We start from the raw sequence: 19985 nt of genomic DNA, 5'->3' as shown, positions 1-19985 counted from the left end.
TGTGAAAATCTCTTTCTGTATCCTTGTCTTTTTGAGCGCTTTCACAATCCAAACTTAATTTTGCAAGACAGCAATGAAAACTAATATTTAAATTCTGATAATTAAGGATAAAAGATCATGTTTCATTGTGTTGCTTAAAGTGTACATTGTATCACTATTGCTGTATTGCAGCACTTCTGTCGTGGCCTTGCATTGCAGCCTCTTGACTTGTTTATATAATAGGCAGTCCTTTTTTTCATTCGATTGCAACACTTTAGGATTTACTACAGAGTTGCGTGGTAGCGAACTTTCAGATTAACGGTTTGCATTATTACGCCAGCATAACTTGCTAAGTGTTTCACTGCAGTCTTGTTACTAGAACAGCCTCTTGAAAGTATTCAGCCTGGTGGTCATTGAGGGTTACTGTTCACATATCAACATGCCGGATCAGCTGTATACTCTTTACAGCTACCAGAAATATGGTACATTTCATGACATGCTGGCTGAAGAGTGCTGGAGCACCAGACTGGGGATTTGGATGAAACAATTTTCAAATGTGTGCTCGGTATCACGCTGTTTTGTTCCAGTTGTGGAGAGGTTTTCTTTTCATATTTGTCCTGTCAAACATTTAAATTTTGGGCAATATGTTGTTGCCTTTATCTTGTGTTCTCTTTGTTGTTGAGGTTTAGTATTTTTGGCACAAGCACTCCACTCTGTTACTTTTCAGTATAATTTAAAATTTGTAGGGCACGTCATGAAGAATAAAACTTCTACTTGAATAATCTGCATGTGTTTATGTTCTCATTGTTGATATAAAAACTTAGTTGAGACAGATTGTATTTTAGCTCTGGCTAGAATTTTTAGGAGAGCCTCAGTAACATAATCACATGACCAACACAAACTCGGTATTATTGTTTGTGCAATGAAAAACAGTTTTAAAATAGTTATTAACAGCTGTCAGTGTAGGACTGGACTAAAATGTTTTGTGCTCTATGTAGCTCTTCTCTGAGGCAGGATTTATTCATCTGCACCTGCAGCCTGATACCGCCAAGATACCAATTCTTGGGTGAACTTATGTATATTTTTCACTGAGCAAACTTGCATCATCTTGAAGCATGGAACTTGAGCTGATTCTTAACAGCTCTAGTGTAGCGAATTTCATTATCCTCATTGCTTAGTTTACATTCACCTCAGGACAATGGCCTTTTCCAGTTTAATTATCTGTGTCTTGCACCAGCTACATGCCACGCTATCAGAAATCACCAATCAGCTATCTCCTGCTATATTTTCCTTAGGGTGAAATTCATTTTGTTGCGATACAATGCACAAGCTGTTTCCTGGCGTGGTGCTCAGCTTATCTGGAATGAAATGCTTGGGAAATGGGTCTGATTTCACCTTGAGTAGACGAAATTAACTTGTGCTAAGGCACTCTTTGGCCACAGATGCCCTTGTGCCATTAAAATCCATCAAATTCATTCTGTTGCCCTAAGATACCATTGGTGATTCATTCTCTGCATTGTATGCCCTGGCCAGATCCATTTTCTTCTTTTAATTTCTGCCAGAATATTAACAACTTTCTTGTTCATCCCTGTTATGGTTTCACTCGGTCAGTTGTTCTATTAATAATTATAATCACTTTATTGAAAACATATTTTGAGCTAAATGGCATCAAGTTTGCCACTCTGCACAATGATATATATGTTTGGTCTTGTATGTTTTTACTTGTGTGGTAATGTTTATTTTGTGCTCACTGTCTAAACAACCTGATTTGCCTATGATATCCTAAGCCCTTCTATACCTATTTTCCTTCCCCCTGGCTCTTTCTCTTTTCAGTCATTCCTCCTCTTTCCTTTACACCGGCCATTGGTCACAAGGCTGCTGTGGGAACGACAGTCAGCACTGGGCCCTTTTTTGTTCATGGAACCTGCACTGCTACTATTAACACTAATAGTACGTTATCAGTATTTTTGTGATACTGCATTTATTATTATTTATGAAGTAGTTGGCTAAGACAATGGTAGCAGTGTTGGATATTGCAATATATTATGCATATATCTCACTTGCAATATATCAGTGTGTTCACTATTACATTACCCTCTATTTCTTTCAGTTCAGTTATTTGGCTATAGATATATTGTGCTGCTTTCCTAGTTTAGTCCACTCAAACTAAAACTTTGCTCTTTATGTCACAGGTAGAATCTACAATGATTGCTGCTCTGTGTCTTGTAAGCAGGAGGCAGTGTTCAATGGAGCCATGAACTTTCCTTGGAATTGAAAAGCCTTTGCCGTATTATGCGCTGAACCACGAGTGTGAAGAGGAAAATGTCATGCCTTGGATTTCTGCAGAGGTGAGCCATTGCGGTGAATCCACCAGCGCGAAAGACAGGGATGAGAAAGGAGACAAGACAGGTGCTGACTCGCGACTAAAATTTATTGGCGTGAACAGGGAATATATAAAAAGCCAAGCAATACCATAAACCATGTAGTTACAGATAAGCATACAGGACAACATGAGTCAAAAATCGCCCTCAACATTTCCCTGATCGAGGTAGTCCAACTCATTGTGTGTTAACACGATAGACAAAACACACATTCTTCACGGAGTCATAAGATGTGTCTAGCCTCGATAATCTCCCATTTAATCTCTCTGAATTTACTGCCAAAATGCTTGTTGCCAAAAGGAAAGGGTTGCAGACTTCACATCCCGTGCAGTGTACAGCAGAGTTACCCCAACCACCTAGCCAAGCCCCTACCTTCTTGTGTTCCTGTAGTCTTACATTCATACACCTTCCAGTTGCACCTAGGTAAACAGACTACAAGATAATAATATTTGATACCACATTCATTTTACAAGGTACATATACCTTTCACTCTACACGTGTACTTTTCTCGAGCCACATTCACAGAATTATTCTTAAAATTTTACATGCTTTAGACAACGTATTAGGGGCCGAGAAATCCACTTTTACATCATACCTTTTGGCCACATTTTTCAAATTGTGCGACAATTTATGTACATACGGTAACACAACTGGTCTTTTGGCATCTCGCTGGCTGGCCCCAGCCTGATTGTGCCGGTCACCGCAAAACTGTCTCAGCTTCTTTAACAATTTATCATATGCTTTTGCAGTAACAAGGTTTGGAAATCCTGCGTTCGTTAACCTTAAAATCTGCTCTTGGAAACTAGTCGTCATGCTGTGAAAGCATAATTTCATCAATTCTGAGCCCGTGCTAGAAAGTGCAATGCTATCTTTCACTAGCTTGGAATGGTCGACATGTTAGCAGGTAGCAGCTTAACACTCGCCAGCACACATGAAGTGTGCTGAACATCAAGGTAAGGTCCAGAAACCACAGCTCTTTTTCTTGGGACATTTGCTCCAAGGTAAACTTGAGATAAAGGCCTTGCTCTTTAAACAACTTGAGAAGATGTACAGGTCCCGAACTATCACAACCTTTATAAAAGACCAGAAAATCATCGACATAGCAAAAAATTTTTCCCCTAGCCCATGCACATTCTGGACAATTATTCTATCCACCCTACTCAAGAAAATATTGCTTAGCACAAGGTCAGCCTTTGAACCACTACATATTCGAGACTTAAGAACACATACCGCACTGCGCTACTCTACAAACATGCTCTTCAAATAAATGCCATTCAATAACATGCTCTTCAGATAAATTTCAGAAAAGGATTCATGCAAAATTATCTCTGGTTATTTGCAAAAGCATCCGTCTACTTCGCATCTTGAAGATCCATTTCTTGTACTCAATTCGCAGTGTGATTGAGTATCTTAAGAATGACAATCCAGCGGATTGTTTTGTGATTAGTGTCGATGTAGAACTATTTTATTCTATCCCGTATGAAGATCTTGTGAAAAGCTTATGAATGTGTATATCGGAGCACAACGATGAGCTCGTGTTTAGGAACGAGTGTGTAACATAAGTCTTTTTTGGCACTTGCCTCCTTTTATTTGAAGTGAAGAGCATGTTTGTGGAGTATGGCAGTGCGGCATATGTTCAAAAGTCTGCTAAATGTATCGATTCGAAGGTTGCCCCTGTGCTAAGCAATATTCTCTTAAGCAGGGTGGAAGGAATGATTGCCAAGAAATTGCATGGGCTGGGGGAAATCTTTCGCTACGTCTATGATTTTCTGGTCTTTTACAAAGGTTGTGATAGTGTGGGACCTGCACATATTGTGAACTTGTTTAAGGAGCAAGGCCTTTGTCTTAAGTTTACCTTGGAGAAAATGTCCCAACAAAAAGAGCTGCGGTTTCTGAACCTTACCTTGATGTTCTGCACACGCCATGTGTGCTAGCGATATTCACCCAGGAGTGTTAAGCAGCTACTTGACTGTTGGTCGAACGATTCTAAGCTAGTGAAAGATAGCATTGCGTCGTCAAGTCTAGGCTCGGTATTGGTGAAGCCATGCTTTTACAGCGTGACAACTGGTTTCCAAGAGAAGATTTTAAGGCTAATGAAAGCATGATTTCCCAACCATGCTATTGCAGAAGCGTGCGATAAATTGGTAAAGCTGAGCATATAAGATTGGGCAAGTTGGTCTGACATGCTAAAGGTAAGAATGGCGCAGCATCAAGTAACGAGGACAACAGGAGAGCACACCCACGCACAAGTGCCATCCTTGGAGCGGATGCAGAATCTAAGAGCGTGTACTTGACATTCAGCGTTGGCAGCCAACGATCGGGCTCGTTCAATCTTTAGCGTTCAAATCCGTGTTTCCTCGTTTCCTTGACTGTCAACGCTGAATTTCAAGCACGCGCTCTTGGATTTTGTATCTGCTCCAGGGTTGGCACTTGTGCGTGGGTGTGCTGTCCTGCTTTCCTCGTTACTTGATGCTGTGCCATTCTTCCCTTTAGCATGTTAAAAGCTGAAACCCCTTCGCAGGGACTGGCATAATCAGGCTGGGGCCAGCCAGTGAGATGCCAAAAGACTGACTGTGTTACTGTACATACATAAATTGTTGCAAAATTTGAAAACTGTGGCCAGAAGGTATGACGTAAAAATGGTGTGTTCGACCCCTAATAAGTTGTCTACAATCTGTAAAATTGTTAATAATTTTGTGAATTTCGTTAGGGAAAAGCACATGTGTCGAGTGAAACGTGGCAACATATATGTGCCTTGCAACCATTGCATGCATTGCATACCATTATCATGTGGTTGGGTTTATGTTGGTGAAACTGGAATGTGTATCAATGTAAGACTACAGGAGCATGAGAGGTATTTGGATATTGGTAGGGGTTGTAACTTATCTGCATATTACAAGGGATGTGAAGGCTGCTAGCCATTCCTTTCGGCAACATGCATTTTGGCACTACTTTCACAGCAGATTAACCAGAAAATTATCGAGGCTAGACACATCTTATGACTCGGTGACGAATGTGTGAGTGTGCTGCCCATAGCGTTAACATGCAGCGGGTTGGACTGTCTAGATGAGAGAAATGTTAAGGGCAATCTTTTACTTATGTTGTGATGTAGCTTATGTGTAATTGTGTAGTTTGTGGCGTGTGGCTTTTCTGTATACTCTCTGTTCACTTCAATAAACTTCAGTTGCGAGTCAGTGCCTGTTTTGTTTCTCTTCTCGTCCCTGTCTCGTGCTGATAGATTCAAGTACTTGTAGAGTAGATTCACTGAATTGTGTACTTGCAGAGGCTTGTGAAAAAACGAGAGGAATTTTCTTTCCTTTATGCGGAATGGAAGGTTGAAATTTTTTTACTTAAATGTTTGCAGCATTAAATTCTATTCGGAAAGGTAAAACCCACTTTATTGTACACTTTGTGTGCAATGGTGCCGGTGGCTGCATGCAACCGAAAACATTCGTCCAGGTTATCTAGCTAGCGTCCTTCTTCCTTGTGTCACATTTTCTGAAATAATATTTTGTCAGATTTATTTCAATCAGAATTTCTAAGAACATATTGGTGATTACATAATGGTGATCGCATAATTTGGTGATCACATATGACGTAATTCAAAGCGTGATCATTGGTATTTTTTAGTCTGGGGCAGTACAATGAGAAGTACATAGTATATAGTAAAATTAAATATGACCAGTCTAACATAAACAAAACTACTTTTTTTTAAAGGAAAATTTTGCTACCAAAGTGCTGGAGTGACATGGCATTATGAAGACGTGGACAGTGTGCTGTATTCATGATGGCACGAGAACTTGCGTACAGTGCTTCAGGTAACTGGTGAGTACCTTGCTGCTGTGCTTCTGCTAATGTAGCCAAATTATGTTTTTAATTTAAGAGTGTGTCTGAAAACTTAAGCAAAAATTGAGTAGTATTTATATATTCTTGCACCAGATACCACTGTGAGAATTAGTTATTAATGATGTGTCTCACATGTACCCTTGTCTGCTGAATATAGTAAGCATGGCTTTCGAGCTGAGTGCCTCCGACGTATGAAAAAAAAATGGCCACTGGGCTGCTCCACGACGCGTGGAGCAGCCCAGTGTAGCACATTCAGGCTTCATGGAGTGGAGAATGAAGGCAGTAAATAATTTAAGAGTAGAAAACACAGCACAAACCACAGGACCAGGAAACTGACTGAACACACCGACCCTGATGACACTCTTTGCATGAAGGGTGTTATAAAGTTGCCTGTCATGTAGTGCAAGATGGAGGTCGCACAGGACGGGTGTTAAATATGAGTTGATGCAGACACCTGTCATTACGTAGTACTCACTGTAGAACTCGAGCAAGAAGCAAAGGTAACAGCTGAGCATGGCCACTCTTGTGCTTTCCTCCGCAAGCAATCTGGAATTGCACTTAGAAATCTTTTATGCTTTCTCTTGACATATACATCATTGCTGCATGTGGCGAGGGAAAGTACATACCCTTGATGTCAAGTGACAGTGAACTCACAGGGCTGGTAACAGCTCACTGAGGTGTTGTGATATATCTACAGGGCACCTCATGAGAACAAAGAGCCCTTGAAGGAATTCTCTCAAAGTTTGTTGCCACATGGACCTCTTCGTAATCAATGACTCTAAAAGGCAAGCCTTCCTTTAGTGTCACAAAAAAAGGCCTAGGACATGGGTCTTTTTGCTTCTCCATTAGTGCCAAAATGTTTGCTAGCGAGATCTTTCGCAGATATATAATTATTTCACAAAATGTCAAGAAGGAGACTGAAGCTTCACCAAGCAGTACCAGTAAAAAACTTATCACAGCTGTTCAAAAAGCAGAAAGACTCATGCCTTCATCCTTCTTTTGCATCAGACACATGAGGACACTTCGTCTTTCTGGGTCATCATTTTGAAAAGGTTCACATGGCAACGGCCTTTGGTTAAATTTCTGCCAAGAGCCCTTTTTTGAAACTTGAGCATCCGTTCCTTGTGAGGCACACTTCAGAGATATTGGAATGCCTTAGTGAGCTGCTTCCGGTACGTGTGACTGCATTTTCACTGACATCAGATATTAGTACATTTTCTTGCATATGCTGAGATAATGGAAGCTATTAGTGAAAACATGCGGTTTTGGGGAAGTGTGCTTTCTGGGGCCGTATTCCAAGTTTGTGTCATAATAAAAAGCGTCATAATCTGCCGCAACGGGCATGCCCGGGAACTGGATATAAACTGAGTGTGGGACTTTCGCTTCGTCTTGTCTTGCCTATAACAAATTGGATGGACGATAAATTCGGCAAGCGTCTCCCACCTTTTTCATATGTTACCAATGTTCCTTGCTCGCTAAGTTGTGCATTTAGTACTATGTACAGAAAGGCACCTGCATTGAATTGCATCTGGCCCCCATCCTGAGCTACTTTCTATTTGCACAAAATGATAAGCAACTGTAAAGACTTTCATGCGCACAGTGCTGCCCGGGAAAGCGCATTTTGTCTGCTTCTTTCTGGACCTGTGGTTTTTACTGTTTACTGTTATGAGAAATGAATTTTGGGTAATAAATTATAACGGGTTGGTTCTCGGTGAATGGCTTTTGAAAGCTTCTACGAAAGCCGATTGTTCAATAGCGGATGGTTGAAATGTATTAGTGAAATTTATATTTGGTGTTGTGTGACCACTAAATGAGGATTTTTTTTATGCTTTTCAGATGGATCCGACAGCAATGTGCAGATGTACAATGTGTGTAGTTTGCCATGAAAATAAAACGTATGTACTTGTACTCACCCAAACACTTACCACTCTTTCATTCTAAGCTGCATTCTTTGTACGTATGCACTACATAATATGCGTAAAGGAAAGCCTTGTACATAATACTTATTTCTTCGGCACCTGGACGGCTATATCTGCAGTGAACATTGTGGGCAGAAGCTATACGAAGACGCATGTTCATGTACTACAGAAAGTACATAATTACAATACAGATAATTTCCGCTCTAGATGAAATGACTTCTGAGAGAACGGAGGACGTGTGCATACACATTGCGGAAACTTCAATAAGAACAAAACATAAGCATTCATTGTGAAAAAACGATTTCGGTCTCGTGCATAGCATGGCGTAACTTTACGTTACCAAGAATGTGACAGTCGTCATACGGAGTCTCTGTTTCTGATATTTAGTCCGTACCTCATGTTGCGGAAAACCCTCCGGCAACGCATTACCAGCGGGTTTCTCTGTACTGCGGAGCATTTTTTTTTTACAGTGTGGTCAGTCGGCACGCGCAGGTGCTTCTAAAGGTGACCGCAGTAACAGAAAGAGAAAAACGCGTCTACCAAGCAGAACAGGAGTGAGGTTCTTGAAAGAGCATCGGCCAGCGTTAAGACCTATAGTCGGGTACAACTTTAGAAGACAGGAGAGGCCCCGCCCAGATGACCGAAGCGCAGCAGCCAATTGCCTCCGCGACTAAAGAAATAGTCCCGCTCAAAAAAATGTGACAGCTTCTAAAACGCTTATTTTTCGGTATAAATAAGGTTTGTGTATCTTGATGAGTGGTTTAGTAAAACTATCATGATGAAAATGCTGCAGCACATGCCGGATCGCGAGAGAAAAGTAACTCCGTGTCTTCTACAACGCTGTGCGTCGTCTGCTACGGAGCGAGATCGACGGCACCGGACATGTAATTACAAAATAGTCTGGCTCAATAGCATAGGATTCATATGTACTTTTTGTGTGTTTTCACAGCCTTATTTTTTAATGTTTGAGCCTTATTTTTTAATTGCTACTTGTTTCTTTTTTTGCGGTTGCGAACCTACAATCTCGTGAGTTCACGCACGTTCGCGCACGGCATTCCGTACCTCTTTTCCGCCATGGAGCCCAGCGAGGTGACATCGGAACGCGAGCCTTTGTTTCCGAACGAGCCTTGTGTCGCATCGATGATCACACCACCAAGGAGCCTCGGCAAGAGCAAGAGCGGCCGCATCCTGAACAGCGATTCACGCAACATGATCTTCCACTGCTACATGTTTTGGCGTAACAGGGAGCCTGAACGCAGCGTAGAGGAGACGAGCAAGTTTGTCGCTGACATGTTCGGTGTCAGCGAAAGGACTGTGTTCAGGGTGAGGAAGGAAGTTAAAGCTTCGCATTTTTTCGGGTGGCAAACTGACGACGCCATCCAGAAAGCGCCCACGCAATCCGGAGAAGAGAAGACATAGCGCGAAGTTTGACAGCTTCACGTTGTGCGCGCTGAGGTCATGTGTGCACGATTTCTTTCGCCGCAACGAGATACCGACGGTCGAGAAGATCACTACTGAGTTCTCAGAACGTATGGAACTCCCATCACTAAGGCGGTGTACTGTGCGTCGCCTGCTTGCCGAGATCGGCTTCAAGCACGAAAAGAGAAGCCGCAACTCGCTGCTTATCGACCGGGGTGACATCACCGATTGGCGGAATCGCTACCTCCGTGACGTGGAGCGCTACCGAGCGGAAGGCCGAAAGATCTTCTACCTGGACGAGACATGGGTGACGGCAGGACACACTCGGTCGATCGTGTGGACAGACACCGTGGTGCAGAAGCGCGGACGCCTGTTCGCTCGAGCAAATGGCCTAACGACGGGTCTAAAACAACCTTCTGGGAAAGGTCAGCGCCTGATCGTCACGCACATCGGTAGCGAGGATGGCTTCGTCGACGGCTGCTTGGATGTGTTCCAAGGCCAAAAGACAGGCGACTACCACGAGGAAATGGACGGCATTCGCTTTGAGGGCTGGTTTAATGGCGTTCTGTAGAAGTTGCCAGCTGGTAGCGTCATTGTTTCAGACAATGCACCTTACCATAGCCGGCGAGAAGAGAAATTGCCAACCACGGCCTGGAAGAAGGAGAAGATACAGGAGTGGCTCACAAGCAAGAAGATCACCTACGCTGAAAGGGTGATAAAGAAGCAGCTGCTTGAGCTGGTGGCATCTGTAAAGTCACGCTTTCTAAGCTACATCGTAGACAATGCAGCTGTAAGCGCCGGTTGCATTGTACTCAGGCTCCCGCCGTACCACTGCGAATTTAATCCCATTGAGCTTGTGTGGACCAAGGTCAAAAATGGCATCGCTGCGGACAACAGAGACTTCAAGCTGTCCACGGTCGACGCCATCTTGAGGGAGACAATCAAGCACATAGCGGCGGAAGACTGGGCGAAGAGCATTCAGCACGTGATGGACTTGGAGGCAAAGTTCAGACTTGACAAGTCTGGGAGTGAGCACATTCAACCCATCATCATCCAGCTGGGTGAAGATCACACTGAAGAAAGCGACTCCGACTGCGAGCTGTCTGGCATTGAGCCACCCGACGAAGCATAACGGCTTCTTTTAACGAAAGAACAGCCTTTATTAGGGCTACCAAAATTTTTCCCGTTGGTTCGCAACAGACGACCATCCATTATGTGACCTCTGAAATAAATAAGCAGTTCCATTTATGTCGTATTCCTTATAATAGAAGCTCAATTCTGATAAGCAACGTCCAGCACACATTGTGCTCGATTTAAGAAGTGGCATAGAAACATGTTTAAATCCTGGTATATCTGAATTGAAACACAACTGTTAACTCTGATTATCTTTGGCAGGCTCAAAATGCTCATTCAGGCAGCCACCATCTAGTTTGACGGGCCCCATGTTGAAATAACAGTATTCAAGGCACGCTTTATAGCTCTGTTAGCAGTCTGCACTGGAAATCGCAGTCATGTCATAGCCAGTGCTGCTGCGATACCAGTAGTCAACACGAAACTAACAGCCACTGTTAGCAGCTTGCACGCCAAAGCACATTCATGTGGTTGCATTGTTTATTTTGGTTATCTGGATCACACAAGTAATAAGAATAAGAGAATGAATATAAAGCATCATTAGCTTATTGCGGCCCAAAATGCTCATTCAGGCAGCCATCGTCGAGTTTGACGGGCCCCATGTTGAAATAACAGTAGTCAGAGCACGCTTTATGGCTCTGTTAGCAGTATGCACTGAAAATCGCAGTCATGTCATAGCCAGTGCAGCTGCGATACCAGTAGTCAACACGAAACTGACAGCCACTGTTAGCAGCTTGCACGCCAAAGCACATTCATGTGGTTGCATTGTTTATTTTGGTTATCCGGCTCACACAAGTAATGAGAATAAGAGAATAAATATAAAGCATCATTAGCTTATTGAGGCCCAAAATGCTCATTCAGGCAGCCATCGTCGAGGTTGTCGGGCCCCATGTTGAAATAACAGTAGTCAGAGCACGCTTTATGGCTGTGTTAGGAGTATGGATTGAAAAGCGCAGCCTTGTCATAGCCAATATTTAATTCATTTATCTGACTCTGGCATTAACGCGAATGCAAGCACAATTATTAACGTGAATACCTTTGCTAGCATTTTTTTTGTCATATTTACGTACCGGAAAAATGCTCAGCAAGGTTGAACGTGTTTTAGTGAGTCACTTTGTTCATTACAAGCCGTAGGCAAAATGACGGCCAGATTCAGACAGTGATATTGGTGAGGTAATAAATGGTGAAAGCTGAAAAAGCTCGCACAGCACTGCTTTGCTGGACTCCATTCACTAGAAAACTGCATTTGTAATGATGAAAGCGTCAAGACAGGAAATGATAATCCACTGCACAATGTTATGTGTACCCCCACATGTGACGGGCAGCGAAACCATCTATTTATTAAGACTGAATGCAACAACATCGCAAGATGCTGTTGCACAATATGGCACCCTTTCATGTGCACTCCTGGCGAGCTGCCGTATGCACTGATGCATAAACACATTAACAGGGGTAAGAGACGAAGTTAGTGCGCAAGCCACGTGATGCTTTTAACATTTTGTATCGGTCAATGTTTCTGTCGTCACAGCTGATAGAAGTTTCTTTAGTGCAAGTTGGTTAATCACGTTGCGACAACAGGACAAGAAGCAAGGTCAGAATAGTAGGAGAAAACACAGCAAGATGGCAGACTGAGGAGGCAGGGTAGACAAGAATGTAAGGATTTAATGACATCGAAGAGGCCAGCCCTGCTATTCACAGGACTTGGTGCTTTGAATGAGACGAGTTAATGAAATTGTAAAGGAAGAGGTGGATGCGGCATGCTTACAAGAACAAACACAAAAATAAAAGGACACAAATAGGAATAATAAACACATACACGCACAGAAGCACTCACATATTCACACACATGCACACAAACGCGAGCGCGAAAACTAAGATCTAAAATGCAAAAAAAGAGGAAAATAACAAATATAAGCAAACACGCAAGAACACATGCACGCACATTTAATGCAGACGCGAGTAGAGGTATTAGGAGTCAGTTCACAAGCAGCTGTGCCTACTTTGTCGTACTTTTATTTGATGTACATAATTGCTGTGTTGCCTTGACTGTCTTGGAATTGGTTTAGTAGCAACATATCATAACAATCGAAAAGCAGCGCGAAGCTGTGTTGTGGGAAAGCAAGTCGAGCGCTGGCAGCACAACTGATGTGCGATTGTGTCACAGCATGCATTCTACAGCTAGCGCGTGCAGTGAGTGAAGAATTCTAAGCCATACAGAGACGCGAATTCATGCCAAGCTCTCTTGTGACGGCACCAGTGTATCGGTCATAATTTTATATTAGTACTAAGGCTGACATTAAGGAAACAAACACTGCTCCCACACGCCTGGCCGTTAATAATCCAATGACATTCGCTCAAGCAGCGCGTGTTAGTCACTGATTGTTAGCATTGGTGGAAAGTGATCAATCAAGGGCCGAACAACACTCTAACGACGCCCTGCTAGACGCTCGGCTATCTTATCATACTGCTGCCAACGATCGATCGATTGCGCGCTGAGCTGGCAGCAACAAATCTTTGCGTTGGAGGTTGCTTCCGCAAATCTTTTCGGTTGAGGAACTCGTAGGTTGGTTTCATCCGCGCACGCTTTTCTCATTTATCCTGAGAATGGTTTTGCTCCATCACTTCGCCACGTCCGACGTGAAACGCAGGGGCACAGTACAGTAACACACCCGCCGCTCACAGTAGGTACCAGACTTTGGCAAATTCTCCTCGTCGTAACTTCACTTAGGAGCAAAACAAAACACCATAGAACAAACACGCACGATGTTTGTTTGCAGCGGTGTGCCGCTGCGGGATCCTGTTTCCAGACGAAGCGCAGTGCAGTCACCGATGTTCGCTGTAACCTTTTTTCGTCGCCTCACGGCTCAGAACAAACGCACGCGGCACAAGTTGTGCATCGTAAGCTTGCAATATTATTTCCGACATGACAGACGCCCATAAACAATTCGAATTCACTCTGACGAAGGGAGACGCACACAGGTGACGCGACTCGGCCCAGTTCGAAGCGAGGGCGGCCATGTTAGGCATGTTCTCCGTCGGCGGGGTCACCGGCCGTCCGGCTCATGACGCCACCTGAAGTGCGCGCCTATTGGCGGAGGCTCGTGTGCATCCGCCTTTTAGGGGCAAATGCCGCTGCCTTCTTATGTTGTACCCGACTATAGACAACCCCGACCTGACAGAAAGGCGGTAAAGAAAGAGGCAAAGCGGCAGGAAAGATCAGAGGGCGCTAGGTTGCGGGACACCCGGCGCATGCGAGCTCAGGGGTCGACCAACGGAGACCACCCATGCAGGTGTGTTCGGCGCCCACACTTGAGAAGGATGGGTCCTGCACTTTCCGCACTGTATTCGAGGAAGCGCGCAGGGCGAAAGGGTAGACGGGCTTGCGTGGGGCGAGAACAGAGAGAAGCTTCTCGCTCCTGTCGCTGTCCGTCGCCCGGAATCAGTTATCGGCACTGCATGGGCTACCAGGGCCTTTTGAGCGCGTCGAGGGGCCATGGAGATGACAGTAGCAATCAGGGATGTCCTTTTTCAGTTGCCCTTTGTCACGAGTTGACATCAGTACAATCTAGGGAGCCTACATGTCGCGCCCCCTCCCGGCTTAGGGTGGTGACTTCCTTTGACACAGCACATGCCGCCTCCCGCTAAGACCCATGTTGCCAGCGCGTGTGTTGTCATGGTTACGGGAAGACGCCGCGCCATCTTGTTCCCCGCCGTGCATAGGCGCGCATTAGCTGCTGCAGCAGTTGCGTCTTCATCGCCGTTCATCGTTGATTGGGGCAGTCATATGTTGTCGGTTGTTGCACTAAGTGCGCCAGGAAGCTTACGCAGCAGCAATGCCCGGGTGTTGCGTTCTGCAGTGCTCGAACCACTGCAGGAAGGGCACACGGATGTTTCGTTTCCCGGCTGACTCCAACCGAAGAAAACGTTGGCTGGCACAAGTAAAGCGAGACTGCTGGGAACCCACTGCTGCTTCTCGCATATGTTCTGTGAGTACCGTACCTTTTTCTCTTTTGTTACCTGCTCGCTTGCCATGTTTGGTGTACTGTGCTTCACGTTTACGATAATTAAACCACGGCCGCCTCGAACGGCTTGCGCGGCGTGGGTTTGATAACAGGCTACGCATTGCGGGCGTGGGTGCAATCTTCTCGTTAGTTTTTAGATGCGCTGGCGGCGTGTCTCGAGCACCAAGGGCGAGAAGCAACGGTCCGCATTCGCCCTCGCTGACTGTAATTCTCACGCGAGTGCACTCACGATATATTGGCACCCGCTTCCTTGTTTGCGCTGTAATACATGCGCCAAGACTCATGTCAGAGAACATGACTGAGGTAGTGAAAATAAATTTCTACATCTCTCTGACATTGTACGCGTTCGCTGTTTCGTGAGCGCTGTGGTCGGAGGAACTTATTTTCAGTCAGGTCTGGCTATCTAGGCACCGTTCTGCTGTACGACGCTATTCGGTAGAAAAAGATTGGAAACCCAAGATTAGACTAAAAGAACACATTTTGTATATGCCCGGTTACTGGCATGCATATGAAGTCTTAAGGAAGCCTTTATCCAGTTTTTTTAGCTTGGCACTATAGCCTGGTAAAAGACTGCATGTGAAAACATTACAGCAGGTAGAAAGAGCTCTGTAGTTGTAACGCTAGTCATGTTCCGGTTTGCGGCATTTGTCACAGTTATGTGCAGGTATGAATATACTTCTTGATTCTTATGAAGTACTTGCTGCCATTCATTTCAGGCACATTTTGAAGAAACAAGTTTCGAGCAAAACAGACAGGATGGCTTAAAGAAGCTAAGGCCAGATGCGGTTCCCACACTTTTTACTTATCGAGGTAAGCTTCTAATTTTGATCCATCTCTTAAATACAACTCTGCCTCATTCATATGAAATGTTTGCAAAGAAATTTGTCTACACGTATACGGTAGTGCTGTGGTTGCTTTGTGCAAGCTCAAAAATGTGCGCTCATCTGCTTTTAGAAGGCTGCAAAGAAAGGTTCATCCCCATCACCATCAGCATTGCACGTTATTGTAGGTTCATGCATTCGAACAGCACCTTCAAACATAAAATCACCTTAAGCCGTGTTTTAACGGCTTCTGCATTACCTCTGGCTCATTTTTCACTGTAGATTGAAAAAAAAATGAATGAATGACAATTGAAATCTTCCGTGTAAGCCATAAAGGTATAAAGTATGGCACTAAACAAAACTTTTGCCACCTAACTCTCTGCCTACCCCTACTATATTTGCTTTTCTTGAACACCCACTGCTTCTCTAAGGGACACTGTTTATCTTCTCTACACATTACATGCACTCATATATATGATACTAAGATCCAAAACGTAACACACAGATATAGCCTTGTATTCAAAGAGCACAAGGCCACCTATAGTGTGTTTATACTTTGTATAGCATCGTTTTTTCTTTATAATTCACCCGACGCCTGCGAGAAAGGGGGCGTCTAGAATCAAACAAATATCCTGTACCAGACTGCATTCTGTGCTGTCTCGTTTGTTCTATGTCACCTGGCACAGAAGCTAAAATGGCAAAATTCAGGACGATTAGTAATTCTAGTTGCATCAATGGTACCTCAGCTGCTAACACAACATGCTGTTGAGCACAATTTTGCACGACTGAATCATTGCCAGTCGTAGCATGCTTTCCGACGCTGTTAAATATGCACTGGCGGTAAGAAATCTAAAGCCCCCCAGTACAGCTTTGGGATCTTAAAACCCAACTGATATTACTACTCCTGAAGTTTATTTGGAAGTTTTATGCAGGTACTAGGTTGCTCTTCTGTAAATGCAGAATTTCTGCAGTTCTTGAGTGTAGTGCTACCCTATTGACTGAATTTTTTATTTCAGCCATCCCGAAACACCAGAAGCCTCCGAAGAAGTGGTCTTGCTTTCGTCCGGCCACGCCAACGCAAAGCCCAGTACTTGAACCCACTGGAAATGAACCATGTTGTAGTGCTGCTCTAGAGCCTGTCTTCGCATCAACAGCCGAACAAACACAAGACTCGGCTGTGAGTGACAGCATGAGTTCCCAGGACACTGTCAGTCCACTACAATGTGCTCAGGTACCAGGGTATGATCTACCTTTAACGACCACCTTGCTGCCGCCCAAAGCTGTCGACACTGTTATCTATGCAGACAGCGTTGCCCATTCCTTTCTGAGAACAGATAAAGCCAGTGGGGAAGATTCCACTGATGCAAGTCGACTTCCTCTGCCCGCAGCTTCACCCATGGAGGCCGAATCCTTAAGCGCTGAAAGGTCACAGCATAGTAATGAGCGATCAAGTAAAGAAATACCTCAAGCTGCATTCACACTTGGTTCAAGTACGGCTTCAACTGACTTGTCTCTTCAAAGACAGAATGCTGAGCTGAGAAAGAGAAATAAGGACTTGGCCCAAAAGTACAGAAACCTACAGAGGCTTCACGAGCAAACAAAGAGAAAACTGCGCAGTCTTGTAAAGAAGTCACAGTCGCCACAACAAAAACAAGAAGCCGGTCCCTAGTGCATACGACGTTAAGTGTGCACTGAAGCTGATTTGTGTTGGACAGTTCATGCACACACCTACAAATTCTAGCTACGAGGTTGATGACAGCTTGCATCTAGCTGACCTCCTTGACCCAACTATCCAGAGACATGAAGGACAAAACCAAGAGCCTGAAGAGCTAGAAAACCTGTTTCTGTGTGCTCTCACAGAAGCAGAATGTGACATTCTTGCTTATCTAGGAGGATTCCTGGTCAAGTCTGTCATGAAGTCCATTGGTAACTGTAGTGACTGCAAAAATGCCCTTGTTGGAGATGCTACAAATCAGTATAGCAATCTTATTAAGCTTAAAGAGTACGTGAAAAATTCTGAGAACCTCATTTATCCAACGCAAGCAGTGATTAATGTCCTTATAGAATGTGAGGAGCAGTTTAAGACTTTTGCAGATATGAAGGAAATCATGGTGCTCAAAACCCCATTTGCTAGCATTCTGAATGCCCTGTGCAAGGCTGTCAAGTTGAACTTAGGTTGCTGTGAAACACATCATGCTCAGGCAGGGAAGGTCCACCTGACAAAATATGTGAGGACAAGACTGAGGATCCATCTACGACAGCAGCATGCACAGAGGGTGGATGGAATGTCTAGCAAAACATGTGCCGCAACAAACCTGGTCTGAACTCTGAGAAGGATGGTAACATCATATGCTTAGATGCTTGCAGTCAGCTAGTTAATGATTTGGCCTTGCTTTCGTTGTTTTTCTATAGTTTGACACAACTCAAGAAAATAGGGGAGATGTCCTCAAAGAATTCTATCCAGCCAATGGCGCCAACCGATTTTCATGACACCATGTTTAATGCTGGGAAGTTGCATCGCTGGGAGTGGCAGATGAACGGCAGTTAACCGTGGCTTAATCGGATTGACCGCGTTGTCATGAAAATCGGTCACCGCTATTGGCTGGAGGGAAACGGTCGGGGGGCATCTGCCACTACTTCCTTGGGTTGTACCCGAATATAGCACTCTGACACTTTCACTGTGTATGTCGTGTGTACTTTGCTCGCCTGTAAATTGTTCACGTCTTTCAGCATATTTTTATGTCACCTCTCTGTAGCAAGCTGTTGCTTGCAAATTGTGTGCACTAACCAATGAAGCTGCTTTGCTTCAGTCAGCATTTGGAAATAGCAAACTGATTTACAGTGCGTGCCACTAGTGTGTTCATCAAAGGTGAAGTTTTTAGGAGCAAGTGTTTGAACTAGATGCAAATGTGTAAACCACTGTTTCAAGTCTTTTGTGAAGTGCGTAACAGTCTTATTTTTGTGGCTGGAGCATCACTACCATGCCTTGCATTATTTAGGGGCTGTAAAACATACGCTCCCACAGAGTTGCCGTGGTGTTTCTCATTATCATTTGGGTTGTTTGCATTACTAGTCCTGCTAATTTAGCCCATTTATTGTGTCCTCTGTACTGCACTCATGCAATTTGTTCATGGCTATCAGTATATTTTGTTTTATGTAGAAGTGTTCATTGAGCAACGAAGCTGCTTTACTTCGGTCAATGTTTAAAAATAATAAGCCTGTTTGCAATTACACCATTAGTGTGCGCACCAGATATGTTTTACAGGAGTGACTGATATGTGTACAAAAATTTCACTGGTTTCACAGATGCTGATAATGGAAGAATGTAATTTTATATGCACTTTAGCTGGCTGCGGATGCTTATATATTCTGTCAGTTTGCTTGAGAAAGAATATGAGCACCTCCCCTTTAATTGACAGTTGCCAGAAGTGTGTCGGCAATAAAAGAAGCTTCTTGAATTTTTACACGAAGGCGTCTGAAAATGTCATTTGGTTTCTTGATTTTAGGTTTTCTCACTTGTCCCATTGTTTGTATTGCTCCTCTTTCTCTGATTCCATTCCAGCAAGTCTCAGGTTACACTCTGAACATTTGAGCCTCCTACTGAACACCCTGTGTAAGTTAGTTTCTCAGCACACGTGGAAAAATGGTAGGCAATGTGAAATGAAGCACTGCTTTAATGTTAACTCAATGGCAATCTGTACAAAACTAAGATGCTTACAACACTCGATCTTAATTTGTTAACATCAGCCTCAAGATTCCCTAAATTTTTTTAAGTATGTTTATACCTTTTGCTGAAGCTACAGTGTGCTAGTATGGGGTTGCATAGCTCATTGCGTAGAGCATGTGTAATAGCTCACAGAAGAGCAAAATGCACAAACTAATGGTACATTGCACACGCAAATGCCATTGTGATGTCGGTAATAGAACTACTGGGGCACTTAAGTCTCTTCCCGTGCTGTGAATGCATAAGCATTAGGTGCTACTGTTTTGCTTCTGTTGCGTGGTTTTATTTTGAACCTACATAGACCAGCGTTAGCTCGGTTTACCGTTCCATTTTCGATTCTACTCATCGAGACCTTTCAACGATATATGACGATGCTATAGCATTAGGTTCAATTTTAAATCAAATAACTAATTAATGGTAATTAAGACCTGCGATTACTCCGGTGAAATTATACTCGACATAAGCTATCCAACGATATATAGCTTGATGATGGAGCATAACGATTGATTTTTAATCACGGTTATCTAATTAATGGTCGGTAAGACAAGATTAGTTCAGTGCAATTGTACTCAACATAAGCTATCCAGCGACTTAGTGATGTAGCGTAAATTTCAATTACATTCCAATTAACTAATTACCGGTAATTAATTGAGACCTACAATTAGTCCGGTGCAATTATACTCGACATAAGCTATCCAACGATAGAACACTTGCGGCGATTATGCCCGACATAAGCTACACAG

The 19985-nt window shown here is 43.7% G+C and overlaps 2 long non-coding RNA genes and 1 pseudogene across 2 annotated transcripts in view; 2 read left to right on the top strand and 1 right to left on the bottom strand.

Annotated features, from left to right (window-relative positions):
• The window catches only part of LOC144107331 (uncharacterized), a 325881-nt gene that overhangs the window by 103990 nt on the left and 201906 nt on the right, over window positions 1-19985 (bottom strand). The window lies entirely within an intron of this gene.
• Window positions 1763-8293, top strand: LOC144107326 (uncharacterized). The gene is made up of 4 exons (XR_013309256.1): window positions 1763-1929; window positions 2172-2327; window positions 6078-6185; window positions 8043-8293. It is a non-coding gene; the product is annotated as an uncharacterized LOC144107326 (long non-coding RNA).
• On the top strand, window positions 9194-9939 carry LOC144107318 (uncharacterized; annotated as a pseudogene).

Source organism: Amblyomma americanum, chromosome 1, assembly GCF_052857255.1.
Source record: "Amblyomma americanum isolate KBUSLIRL-KWMA chromosome 1, ASM5285725v1, whole genome shotgun sequence".
Lineage (NCBI taxonomy): Eukaryota > Metazoa > Arthropoda > Arachnida > Ixodida > Ixodidae > Amblyomma > Amblyomma americanum.
The sequence above is the reverse complement of the archived record's forward strand: the minus strand, read 5'-3'. Positions and strand labels throughout refer to the sequence as shown.